The sequence below is a fragment of the Orcinus orca genome, chromosome 3, assembly GCF_937001465.1.
Source record: "Orcinus orca chromosome 3, mOrcOrc1.1, whole genome shotgun sequence".
NCBI classification, from domain to species: Eukaryota; Metazoa; Chordata; class Mammalia; order Artiodactyla; family Delphinidae; genus Orcinus; species Orcinus orca.
Genome location: NC_064561.1, coordinates 4,085,352 through 4,098,922, shown reverse-complemented (window position 1 = coordinate 4,098,922; position 13,571 = coordinate 4,085,352). Strand labels below are relative to the sequence as shown.

Here is a 13,571-nt window from a genome sequence, read left to right as displayed (position 1 = left end):
GCCACCAGAAGCTGGAAGAGCTAAGGAACATGTATGAGTTTGCTCAGCTGCTGTAACAAAATACTACAGACCTGGGGACTCAAAAAACAGAAATGTATCTTCTCACAGTCCTGGAGGCTGGAAGTCCAAGATCAAAGTGTCAGCAGCGTGAACCCTCTCTCCTTGGCTTGCAGATGGCTACCTTCTCCCTGTGTCCTGATGTGGTCTTTACTCAGTGTGTCTCTGTGTCCTAATTTCCTCATAGAGGGACACCAGTCATGCTGGACTAGAGCCCACCTATGTGACCTCATTTGGCCTTAATTACCTATTTAAAGTCCCTGTCTCTAAATACAGTCACATTCTGGGTAGAATCAAAAAGACAGACAAAAGCAAGTGTTGGTGAAGAGGTAGAGAGGTTGTAATTCTCATGCATTGCTGGGGGGATTGTAACCTTTTATCTGGTGACTCTGCCCTCTCCCGGGACTTCAGTGGCCACCTCTTCTGGTTTGTAGATGGGAATGAGAGCGTAGTCAAGAAATTCCTGCTTTTTAAAAAATTTTATTGACGTATCGTTGATTTACAGTGTTGTGTTAATTTCTGCTGTACAGCAAAGTGATTCCGTTATACATTATATATATATATATACTTTTTCATATTCTTTTCCATTGTGGTTTATCACAGAATATTAAATATAGTTCCCTGTGCTATACAATAGGACTTTGTTGTTTATCCATCCTATATATAATAGTTGGCACCTGTTAATCCCAAACTCCCACTCCTTCCCTCCCCCATCCCCCTTCCGCCTTGGGAAGTCTGTTCTCTATGTCTGTGAGTCTGTTTCTGTTTTGTAGATAGGTTCATTTGTGGCATATTTTAGATTCCACCTACAAGTGATGTCATATGGTATTTGTTTTTCTCTTCCTGACTTACCTTGCTTCGTGTGATAATCTCTAGGTCCATGCATGTTGCTGCAAATGGCATTAAGATATGCCTGCTTCTTAAAGACCCTGTTGTAGGCTGAATAATGGCCCTTCAAAGGCACGTCCTAATCTCCAGAACCTGTGAACATATTACCCTACATGGCAAAGGGATTTTGTAGTTGTGATTAAATTAAGGATCTTGTGAAGAGGAGATGATCCTGGATTATCTGGGTCGGTCTAATGTAATCCCAAGGGTCCTCCTAAGAAAGAAACTGAAGGGTCAGAGAGCAAAGTCAGAAGAAGAGGTCAGACTGCTGTAGGACCATGAGCTCAGAAATAGAAGCAGCCCCTGAAGCTGGGAAAGGCAAGGAAACATATTGTTCCCAAGAGCCTTCAGAAAGAACACAGCCTTTCAGACGCTTTTTACACTTCTAACCTCCAGAATTCTGAGATAATAACTTTGTGTTGGTTTAAGTTACTAAGTTTGTGGTAATTTGCTACAGCAGCAATAGAAAACCAAGACAGACTGCCACTCAGGAATAATGCTTATCACTTCCACTCATGTCTCATTGGCCAGCTCACATGACCACACCCACTGCAAGGGTGTTTGGAAAATGAGGTCCACTGCCAGGCTGCCTTTTCCAGTGGTGGGGGGGAATGGAGGTTCGCACTATGGGAGGTGGGGGCATGGATTTTTGGTGGATGTCAGACCCTCTCTGTCATGCTGTCCATTACCTGAAGATGTCATGGTAAAAACTCTTCCGAAATCCCTTGCCTGCTGGGGGCTCATTGTCCTGGATTTCTGTGGCTTAATGTTCAGGCTATTAACTGCACTGGAAATTCCATTGTCTGTGACTTTGTGGGGCTGTCCCAAGAGTCCAGTTGTACTAGGGGTTTATTGTTTGATAATGTCTGATAATGTTACTGAACCAAACTTGGGTCCACTTACCTGCACACAGTAAAGCCAATCTACTGACGTTTGGTTGTGGTGAAGGAAGTGCAGAGTTTATTGAGGGCAGCAAGAAGGAGTCCAGGTAGCTAGTACTTAAAGGGACTGAACTCCCTGAAAGCTTTCAGGGAAAGGTTTTTAAGGGCTGTGGAGTGTGTAATCAGTTCATGGACATTCTTCTGATTGGTCGGTGGTGAGGTAATTGGGAGTCAACATCATCAACCTTCTGTTTCCAACAGGTCTGGGGTCTACGTGCTTGTGGGCAGCATACAGTTAGCTTCTTCCACCTGGTAGGTGTTTCATCATCTGCAAAACAGCTCAAAGGACATGGCTCAGAATATTATCTATAGCCCTTGAGCAGGAACTAAAGGTCCTTGACTTTGTTTCATGGCTAAACTATTATTATTTTGTCTTGTTTAACTGTTTTCCTTTCTTTCTGCATTTTCTTACTTCTCTGATTAAGTTTACGCTTTGGAACTTGGGAAAGGCCTAGGAGTCTAAAGTTTCTCTACAGACAAGAGGCAGGTGGAGAACATGGAGGTGGGGGGAGGGGGCAGTCTCTTCCGGGAAGGCTCCATAGGGTCCTCCTTGGTTATAATAACTTTATGGCTCATCATCTAAGGCTCTAACCCTATAGAAAAGGGCTCAGATGCTTATCATTCCATAACTGAATCATTCACAGTCCTGGAGAAAATGGAGTCACTCAAACAGGGTCTCTAAAGAACATTTAATACAGGATTATTTACAGAGCTGTAGGCAGGGTGATGGGAAACCCAGGCATACTGTGGGACCTGGTGGCTGCAACTGTGGGGAGCTCTTATCACGTCTAGGTCTGAGTGGGCGAAGGGAGAATGTGGTTCCTGGAATCCAGTGGGAGATAGGATTGCAAGAGGCTCAGGCGCTCAGCGGTTGTACAGCAGAACAGGAGCTGGGAGAATAAATACCCCAACCTCTTTCTCTGATCACCCACCACTGCTTCTCATTGGTTGAACCCGACAGGATCTGGCCAGTGGGAGATCATGGATTCTGTCTATGCAGATGAACCTCCTCTCCAGGGACATGGGCAAGGATGAGAAAGAGCTGAGTGGCTCTGGAGAAGAGGATGGGCAAATTGAGAATTTCCGATGCAAACCCAGGGCTCCAGCCTTCCTGGGGTCTATCATCTGAGTTCTCCATAGAGTCTGGCCAGTTCACTGCTGTTCACTGATGCCAAGTGTGGGTTTCTTCATCTCTTGCTTTGGGGTAGGCTGGTACTCACTGCAAGATGCTGAGATTTGGGAGGAACCAAATCAGAGTGGGTCATAATGACGTCCTCTGGAGGGAGAGAGTGGCCAGGTGACTCTGGCTAAGATTGAGCTAAAATGTTTCCTTCCAGGATGGAGCCCAAAGTATTACCCTGATTTTCAAGACCCTCTCCAGCCCAGCTCCCAGCCTTTTTCTCCAGTATCTTCTCTCCCAACCTGGTTCTCCCAGCCCTGCCCACCTCTCCACCTGCACATCCTTACATTCAGCTGATTCAGTCTCAACACTCTTGGCACCAAGTCTTTGCCCACGCGGAGCTCCCTGCCAAGCACACCCTCCCACTGCACACCCCCTCTCCAAATCCTACCACTGTGAGCTCTGGGAGGTGACATGTGAGCTGAGGCTTGAAAATGAGGAGGAGCTCATCAAAGGAAGAGCCTGGGACAGAGTGTGTAAGGAGGAGGGCACTGAAAGTGCAAAGGTCCTGAGGTGGGGATGTGCTTGTGGATTGGAGGAACAGTAGGGAGGCTGGTGTGGCTGGAACAGAGTGGGGAGCAGAGGAGGAGGTGAGAACAGGAAGATCACAGAGGGGCTACATTTGGGAGGCTGTTTTAGACCTTGGTGGGGAGTTTGAGCTTAAGTGCACCAAAAAACCTTTGGAGGGTGTTGTAGTCTGCTCAGGCTACTATGACAAAACACTATAGACTTGGAGATTTAAGCAGCAGATATGTATTTCTCACAGTTCTGGAGACTCTGAAGTCCAAGACTAAGGTGTCAGCAGATTCAATTCCTCGTGAGGGCTCTCTTCCTGAATTGCAGACAGCTGCCTTCTCACTGTGTCCTTGTGTGGAGAAGAGAGAGCTCTAGTTTCTCCTTCTTATGAGGGCACTAATTCTGTCATAAGGACCCCACCCTTGGGACCTCATGTAACCGTAGTTACCTCCCAAAGGCTCCACCTCCAATTGCCATCCCACTGGGGGTCAGGGCTTCAACATATGATTTGGGGATGTGAGGGAGGACAAAAACATTGAGTCCTAACAGAGAGTTTGAATAAGTGAGTAAATGTTTGGGGCAATGAAAGAAAAAAGCAGATGAAGCTGATCTATAGCTGCAGTCTTGGTACAACTGAGCCCGCTGACCGCTAATGACACCCCATCTGCCTCAGTATTCCTTGAGATTGTCTCCTTCCCCTGGCCAGCCCTAGCCTGGCTCCCCTGCTGTGTGCCCCCATGGGGACAAGTCACCTCGGCTGATTGAGAGACATTGCGGTGGCAGTGCCCATCTCTGGCTCTATCTTAATGACACCCAAAGAGCTCCACAAAGCCAAACGCTCATCACAATTATTATAAAATATTAAAATGACTCACAAAATAAATTATTCACACACCTCATGTTCTGCTTCCAGGTGTTCAGGGACTAATGAGATTTTTTTAGGTGGGGAGCAGGGAGTGGCCCTTGGGAGGCCCTGAAAGATTGTCTACCAATGACATCACTGTAGAGGTGGACGCGGAGGCAGGACTGGGGCAAGACAGGATGACCGTTTATGCCCCACTGCTCTGCAGCATATAAAGGCTGGTATGCAGGCAGGGAGAGAGGGGCGAGTCTTCACTTTGTTTCTGCCTCCCCACAGGTGGCTGGAGAAAGTTGGGTCCATTGCAGGCAGCATGAAGGGCTTGGAGTTTTCAGAGTGCTGGGGGGTGGGGGGGAGAGATAGAAACAAAAAGAGACAGGGATGGACAGAGGAGATAGAGCTAGAGGGACACAGAGACACATAGAGACACAGAAAGAGACATAGAGAGAGACACACAGGGAGACAGAGACACATAGGGACAGAGAGAGACAGAGAGACTGAGGGACTGGATTAGAAGTTACTGGTATCAAATCATGATCCCCCGAATTGTCACTTAGGTAGGTAGGACCGAGACGGGGGCCAGGTGGGGCTTTGGGAGGTCAGGGTCCCCAGTGCGAGAGGCTCCTTCCACCAGAGGTCACAAAGATAGTAGCCGGGGTGGGAGTTCTGTGAAAAAACCATGTGGATTCCTGAAACCCCAGATTCTACAGCCCAGACTGTGTACGGTGTAGACTCCCTTTCAAGGAGTTGCAGTAGGCAGGGCACGGGAGATGCCGACACCTGCACCGTTCAGCACCGCGGACAGCGAGGCGCCCCTGTGACCCGGAGAGGCCACCTCTGCGGGGGGGTGGTCTCTGACCCCACTGAGCTTTCCCACTCACCTGTTCCCGGGGTCAGCGGTCATCTCTGTGAGGGAGGATGCTTGTCCCCTTTCGTTGGCAGGCAAACTGAGTCTCAGAGCTGTGAAGGCACATAGGCAAGGTCCCAGACCAGCCCCATGTGGGCTCTACTCCAGCATTTACTGTGTGCCTGACCCTGCAATGGGGACACAGCAGTGACTAAGGAAGACAAAAATTCCTGCCCCGTGAAGAAGACAGCTGATAAAGCAGCAACAATATTTTCTTTTTTTCTGAAATACTTTCTGATGAGGATTCTATGGAAAATAAAATGGGCTAATGTGCTAGAGAGAGACTAAGAGGTGGCTTTAGTTGGGGGCAAGGGGGATCAGGGAAGCTCTTTCTAAGGAGTTGACATTTGAGCTGGGACCTCAAGCAAGTGGGGGAGCAGGCTGGGGGGAGGGTGCTCCAGGCAGGGGGCACAGCCAGTACAAAGGCCCCAGGGTCGGAGAAAGCTTGGTAAATTCAAGAAAGAGAAAGAAAACAAACAGAAGTCAAGGGAATTTTCAAAAAGTGGGTGCTGCCACCATGTAATTTTGGGGGTGGAGAGTCTAAAGCAATACTCATACAGAAAATCTAGGGGTCACTTGGTCATTGTTGAGAGCAAGGGATTGGACAAGTCTCTATGGAGTCCTGGGTTCAAATTCTTTTGCTATTTCCTACTGTGTGACCTAGGTAAGGGTTTGTCTGTGTTGGTTAGCTGTTGCTGCGTAACAAATTACCCCAAAACTTTGTGCCTTAAATGACACTATCTCAACTTCTTGGATCTGGGCATGGCTGAACAGGGTCCTGTGCTTCAGGCTGTAACAAGGTATCAGTCAGGGGTGAAGTCTCAGCTGAATGTCTGACTGGGGCAGGATCTGCTTCCAATTTCCCATGGTTGTCAGCATTATTCAGTTCCTTACAGGTTGCTAGAAGGAGGGCCTCAGTTCCTCACTGGCTGTTGGCTGGAGGCCACTCCCAGGTCCTTGCCACTTGAGCTTCCCTGCCATGGCAGGTTACTTCATCAAAACAGAGCCAGTAGAGAGAGTCCAGCAAGATGGATGTCACAGTCTTTTTATAACCCAACCGTGGAAGTGACATCTATCATTTTGGTTGTATTCTATTCATTAGAAACAAGGGGAGAGGATTACACATGGACAGGAGGACCGAGAGGCAAAATCCTTGGGTACATCTTTGTGAGCCGCCTACCACAGTGCCCTCTAGGAGCCTCAGTTTCCTCATCTGTAAAAAGGACAGTGAGTTCCTACTTTGGGAGGTGGGCATGGGGAGGATGCTGTGCGATGAATCATAGAAACGTTCTGGGCATAGTAGGTCAACTTTAAACCTATCGACTCCTGGAGACACAAGTATGAGATTCAAACCCCTGAACTGGAAATTCCCTGTAGTCTATCCCTCTAGTCTGAGGTGAGGTTAACCAGGGCAGACCTCAAGCTTTGCAGAACAGTCCCTGACTTTCCAAATGCAGTCATTTGTTAACTCATGGCTCACCCAGAGTATTCATTTCCAGTGGCTGCGTAACAAAATACCACAAACTCGAGGCTTAAACAGCCAACAGGTATTGTCACATTTCTGGAGGCTGGAAGTCTGAGATTAAGGTGTTGGCTGGGTTGGTCCCTTGTGAGGGAAGGATCTGTTCCATGCCTTTCTCCTTGGCTTGTAGATGTTCATCTACATGTTCACAAAGCTTTCTCCCTATGTGCATGTCTGTGTCCAAATTTCCCTCTTTTATAAGGACACCAATCATATTGAATTAGGCACCCACACTCCACCAGTATGACCTCACCTTAACTGAACTAACTACATCTGCAACCACTCTATTTCCAAATAAGATTACATTGGGAGTTCTTGGGGGTTATGACTTCAACATATGAACTTGGGGAGAATCAAATCCAACACATAACACCTGTCAATGGAAGACTCTTCTCTCTCTGTCTCTGTCTCTGTTTCTCTGTCTGTCCATCTGTCTCTCTGTTTCACAGTCTCTCTGTCTCTGCTTCTAAGTGTTCGCGTGTCCTTTTCTTTCTCCCTCTCTCTCCAAGCTCATTCCTGCCCCAGGACCCTTACATGTGCTGTATACCCTCTGCTTGGAAAGCCCCTGGCTTTTGCAGGTATAGCTTCTTCTCAGCTCAGATGGTACATCCTCAGGTACCTCTACCTCACCTACAATCATCCTCTATCATCTTGCTGTTTTTCAAATATACCAAGCATGTTCCTGCCCCAGGGCCTTTGCCCTGGCTATTTCTTCTGCTTGGAACACCCTTTGTTCACATGGCTTCTTCCTTCGTCTTCTTCCGGTCTCAGCTCAAGCATCACCATCACCGTATTAGCTAGAGTCTCCCTCCTCCACTCACTCCCAGAGTCCCACCTCCCTGCTCTGTTTTTCTCCCATTGCACATTTATCAGCTGGATAGATTATAACCCATTGGTTTAACTGTTTCTTGTCGGTCTCCACCCAAGACTGTCGTGTATTGACCGTTTTGGTCCCTGCTGTGTCCTCATCTCCTAGGAGAGGGCCTGGCTCACAGCATGTGATCAATCAATGTTTCTGGAATCAGTGAATTGTATGGCTAATCAGAAGATTTTATAACAACTACCCAGACTTCTGTCATTGTGGAAGCTTGGAGTTTGCTGATGAATTTCAGGCACAGAATCTTAGAATTGTCACCAAATCTTAGAATCAAAAAGAAAGGACTCTTGGAATCCTCCTGTTCCAGTTTCCTCCATGTCATCCCAAGCGTGGTTCTCTAGGTTGCCTTGGATACCTCCAGTGATGGGGACCTCATTACCACCTAAGGCAGCCCATTCAGGTTTTGGATAGTTCCACTGGCATGAAAATCCTTCCTAAGAACTGAGCCCACGTTTTTCACCTTGAGATTCCCTTTGGTTTCTGAACTTCCCCTCCCCAGCTTCCTGCAAAACCAGTCAACTCCCTCTGCGACCCTGGGAGTTGGTGGGGAGGGAAGGAAGGGTTTGAGTGCAAGAATCCTGTTTTCTGAGGCTCATTGCCCCATTCTTCAGCCTTCCCTGAACATTTCAGATAAAGAAGATAGCTGAGGTGCTAGCTGATAACTAAAGTGTGAGCTGATAACTAAGGTGTGAGCTGGTAATGAAAAGGTTAACGGATAAGGGAAGTGCTGGATAAGAAAAATCCTGGAAGAAATCTAGACGGTTAGGTAAGAACTAAAGTGCTTTAGCCAACAATCCCCCACCTCCCTTTCTCCCTCCTTTCCTTCTCGAGCATTTATTTATTTATTTATTTATTTATTTATTTATTTTTTTGCAGTATGCGGGCCTCTCACCTCTGTGGCCTCTCCTGTCGCGGAGCACAGGCTCCGGATGCGCAGGCCCAGCAGCCATGGCTCACGGGCCCAGCCGCTCCGCGGCATGCGGGATCCTCCCCGCGTCCCCTGCATCGGCAGGCGGACTCTGAACCACTGCGCCACCAGGGAAGCCCTCGAGCATTTATTGAGCACCTACTATGTGCCAGGCCCAGTGCTGGGAGTGGGAGTTACAAAAAAGGATCAGATGCAGTCTCTCCTTCAGGGCATTCAAATCCCACACACCTGAGATCTAAGCTCTCTCGGAAGCCCCAGAGCCAGCAAAGTCTTTAAGACACCAAGGCACAAAGCTATGATGGTGGAATGGCGGGCAGTGGGCAGATTTCTTCCCCCAGCTCCTGCCTGCTGGTGGGTGAGGTGAACCTCTGAGTCTGTCCCTGCTGTTGGCAGTTCTGGGCCGGCTCCTGTCTCTCCTGTGTGGGTGGCGAGTGACTTCATCTGGCCCAGTGGCTGTCACTCAGCCCCAGTCAGACGGGAGACAACACAGTTGCCATGGAGACGAATATACTTCCCCCTGTGGGGTGGTGGTGAGCCAAGGGAGCCAGAAACCGTGTGTGGATGTGTGAATTCGGCACAAAGTGACCCAGGCCTGGTGACTCAAGTTGGGGGGGGAGGGGGGGAGGTTTAACTCCTTCACTGCCGCTGCCCCCTCCTCTGTATTCACAGTCTGGGTCTTTGGGGAACCAGGGTTTCAGCATCAGAGTTGAGAGTGTTAGTTCAGAGTGTCTCAAGCCTGGCTCTCCCTCCAGGCAAACTAACCTCTCCATGCCTCAGCTTCCTCATCCAGAAAGCGGGCATGAGAAGATGTACTCATCTAAACATTCATTGAATGAACACTTATTGAAGCCTGCTATGTGCCAGGCACTGTTCTAGCAGCTCCCACGGGGCTCCTGGATCAGACAACAAAGAATGAACTGAATTAAAGAAAAATCAGAAAGTGGTGTTCAGAGAAGAGCAAAGGGAGGGATGCGATAGGGAGTGAAGGAGGGAGGGCGGGGAGCATGTAACTGGGGGTCAGGGAGGAGTTCTGAAAAAAGGTGACATTTGAGCTGAGACTTCACGGGTGAGGAGAAATCAGACATAGGAATGTCTGGGAGAAAAGCGTTCCAGGTTGAGGGCACAGCCTGTGCAAATGTCCCGGGGCAGGACTGTGCCTGGTGTATTGGAGGAACAATGAAGGAAACCCACATGGCTGGAGCAGAGTGAGCGAGGAGGAGAGAGGGACGAGAGGAGGGCAAGGAGGGGGCAGGTCCACAGATTTGGGAGCTGTGGTGGGGAGGACTTGGGCTTGTACCCTGAGGGAGGTGGGAGCCCTGAACGGGTGTGGGCAGAGGAGAGGGAGAGGCACCTGACTCAGGTGCTCACAGGGGTCCTCTAGGGGCTTCAGGGAAGACAGATTGTGGGGAGCGAAGGAGAGAACCAGGAGACCAAGGTAGAGGTAACTGCCCTGGTCCAGAGAAGCACTGATGGGGGCCCATGAGGCGGAGGGTGCCTCTGCTGGCTTTGCTGTATCTTTTAGTGTGGTTGTGCTGGGACATTTACATATTGAAATACACAGAATTTTATTATAAAGAATATTCTTTCTATTTCTCCTTTATATTATAACTAGCAAGTTATATGTTTTTGAAATGACATGTGTAGGTCAGTTATGTTGCCTATGAATTTTACTCTAGGATGTGCTGAGACTGGGGTGGTAAGGCCCATGTGATAAGGCCTGGCATATAGTAAGGACTCAGTAATCAGGGCCTTGGAGTCCCAGGACAGAGGTGGGAGGAAGGCAGGGTCCTCTCCAGGCTCCTGGGTATTCCAGACACGTCGAAGCCCAATGTCTCAAGGACTCAATCATGGGCTCCCTATAGGTCTCTTTTTGTGGATTGAGAAACAGACTTCCAGAGAGGGCAAGCCATTTTCCTAATGTCACACAGCCTGTCATGGTGAACCTAAGATTTAAGCCCTGGCCGTTTGGGCCAGTTCAGATGCCATGGGTGACAAATACTGGCTCTGCTTTGGGGGGACCCCTGCTCCCCACTCCCAGCCTGACCCCACCCTGGCATACTTCTTGCTCTAGAGCGACCCTGAGCTGGTTAGTGGGAATGTCACGTCCCTCAGCCACAGTGATTGGTTCAGAGGTGGCCATGTGACCTGAGCCAAGCCAGTCAGAATTATCCATGGTCTTTGCTGGAACCAATAGGCAAGAGGGTTTTCATTTCTGCTTGCCTGGCTGACTGGGAAGAGAAATAAGTCTGGAGCTTGGGGTCTCTTTTGACTCTATGAATGGGGGGCCTGACTGTGAATGAAGCTCACCTAGAGGAAACCCAAGCTGAAACACTGAAACAGACCTCCAATAACATCAGCTCAACTCCTGGATCCAGCTATGCCTGAAGCTGGACCCTGGAATTTGCAGTTGCTGGAATCTGTTTATATGTTTTTCTTCCCAGACCTGTTAAATTTCCATTTCTCACAACCGAAACAGAGCCACGGCAGCAGGTTTCATCTCTCAAACTCCATGCCCTATCACAGTGCCACCCTTTCTTCATGTGTTGGGCAGACATTGTTAAAGGGCACAAGGAAAATTTAGGGCATAATATATTTATTATCTTGATTGTGGTGATGGTTTCATGGACATATACATATGTCATAACCTATCAAAGTACACACTTTTGCCTATTTACATGTCAGTTATGCCTCGATAAAGGCATATGTTTTAAAAATAGCCTCAATAGCTATATCTCAGCTCCTGGGTCCAGCCAGACTTGGAAGAAGAGAACTTTGGGCTTTTCAGATACATTAGCCAGTACATGTCCTCTTGGGGAAAGAATAACAATTATATTAATTTTATTTTATTGTCAGTTTTGTTAGCCCTCCTCTCTCTCTTTCTCTTTCTCTCTCTCTCTCTCTCTCTCTCTCTCTCTCTCTCTCTCTCTCTCTCTTTCTCTCTCTTTCTCTCTCACCTCACAACCTAGATATAAGAGAAGGCCAAGAGGAGGCAGTTGGATGATGTGATGCCTCAAAAAATGTGTCCAGAAAACTGCTGTGGCTAAAGAGTTTATGTTCAGGCTCATCTGGGAAACTGTTCAACAGGTATCTCTTTTGCAGGACTTGTCAGAGCCTTTAAAATACAAATGGGACAAGTCTGAGGCTTTCTGTACACAGTCTTCCAGAGATCCCCAGCAGGATTGGGTCCCAGATGCTCACAACAGACACTGCTCATTGATGTTCCCGTATTGGCTCCTTCTCTTGCCTGTCTCCATCTCCCCTCCCTTTCTGCTGCTTCCTGGAATCACCACCCATGTAACACTTCCTCCACCCAGACAACCTCATACACTACTCTTTCAGAACCCAAAGCCCTAAGTCCCCTCCCACTTGGACATCATTGTTCATTTGCTTTTATTCCCTCCTCCATTGGAAAACATCAGAAAGACCAGAAGACGCTGTTCCTTCCGGCCTGGGGAAAAAATCTCTCACAACTGCACCCTCTCCTCGCGAATCCTTCCTCTGAGCCTTTGTCGATGCTGTGCCCCCCTGCCTAGAACACCCTTCCTTTCCACCTAACCAAATCCTCATTCTGCAGGTCAGGATTTCCCTCAATATTGCGGCCCAGAGTGATTCTGGATGATTACATAAATAGCGTTAATTCACATGGGGAGAAATGAGTCCCTTTCCAATCTTTCATTACTTCTGATGATGCAAAGGAGAGAGTGCTGGGAACTCAGGGGGTTTTAACCCTTCTCTCTCACTCATCGTCTTGTAAGCAAGGTGAGATCAGGCTGCAGCCCCCAGCCTTGAGGGGGCAGTGACTCCTTGCTAGATGGAATAACTGTGTTTTGTTTCCATCATGTGTTTTGTCACCCACTTCTATTTGGGCAGGTGCAACCAGCTTTTCATTTGCAGGAGGGAAGCAGAGACTCTGTTTTTAAATACACTTACTTGTGAAGACATGAGTCAGTGGAAGGCAGATATTAAATAAATTGTGGAACAGGTGGGGTGCTGACGTGCCAACAACCATTACCAATGATGCTTGGGAAATGCTCACCTCTTTCAGGAAGCCCTCCTGGATTGCCCCTGGCCAAGCCTGCAGGGTCTTAGCTTTGCCTCCGAAGGCCCCACCATTTCCTATGAGGGCCCCTCACGTTGGCACAGGCACGATGCAATTTTCATCTCCGAAGGGCAACGTAGAGTGGATGACAGGTGTCTCTGGGCCTCAGTCTCCCTGCCTGTGCCAGGAGGAGGGCCCTGGGGGCGGCGGCAGCACTGGGTTCCGGGGGACAGGCGCCTCCGTGCCAGCTGGGCTTGCCTCCCGCAGCTGCTGGCGTTGCCATGGTTACCGAGCAAGCATTTCTCTCCCCCCACCCCACCCGCCAGCCCCTCACCCTCGGACCAGGCCCTTCCAGGGACCGAGGCTCCTGGGTGTCATGGAAACGGTTTCCAGGCACCCGCAGCGGGGGTTCTCATTGGCTGGCTGCGCCTGCAGGCAAAGGTCTCCCCCAGGGTCACTGCTAGGGGCTGGAACTGGGTTTCTTCAAGGTTCCAGGCACGTGAAGGGGATGTCGCCTGTGAGATCTTGATTTATAGCTCATTCCCCCTGGGGCTGCTCAGAGTGTCAGGAGCCACCTGGGTGGGACTGGGACCTTTAGCCCCTCCCTGCTAAACTGCCCAAAGTCCCCAACAAAAACCTCTGTTCTAAGTCAATGCACTGGGCTCGCTCTGCAAATGTGGCTCTGAGAGGAGCCACCAGGCAGCCCTTCCCCCTTCTTCTAGAATCTTCTTTCAGCACTGGTGGCTGCTCTGCACAGAGCAGGGGCTAGGGGCCAGGACTCTGTACTCAGGAGCAGGGGAGATCACGGCTGGGACTGGGCCCTGGGGGATTTAAAAAATAAAATAATAACAGCAGCC

The 13,571-nt window shown here is 49.1% G+C and overlaps 1 long non-coding RNA gene across 1 annotated transcript; it reads right to left on the bottom strand.

Moving 5' to 3' along the window:
- Window positions 1-1,617: 1,617 nt before the first annotated feature.
- On the bottom strand, window positions 1,618-12,962 carry LOC125963911 (uncharacterized). The gene is made up of 4 exons (XR_007476350.1): window positions 12,712-12,962; window positions 5,323-5,401; window positions 3,831-3,931; window positions 1,618-2,154 (listed from the first exon to the last, which is right to left on the bottom strand). It is a non-coding gene; the product is annotated as an uncharacterized LOC125963911 (long non-coding RNA).
- Between the last annotated feature and the right edge of the window lie 609 nt (window positions 12,963-13,571).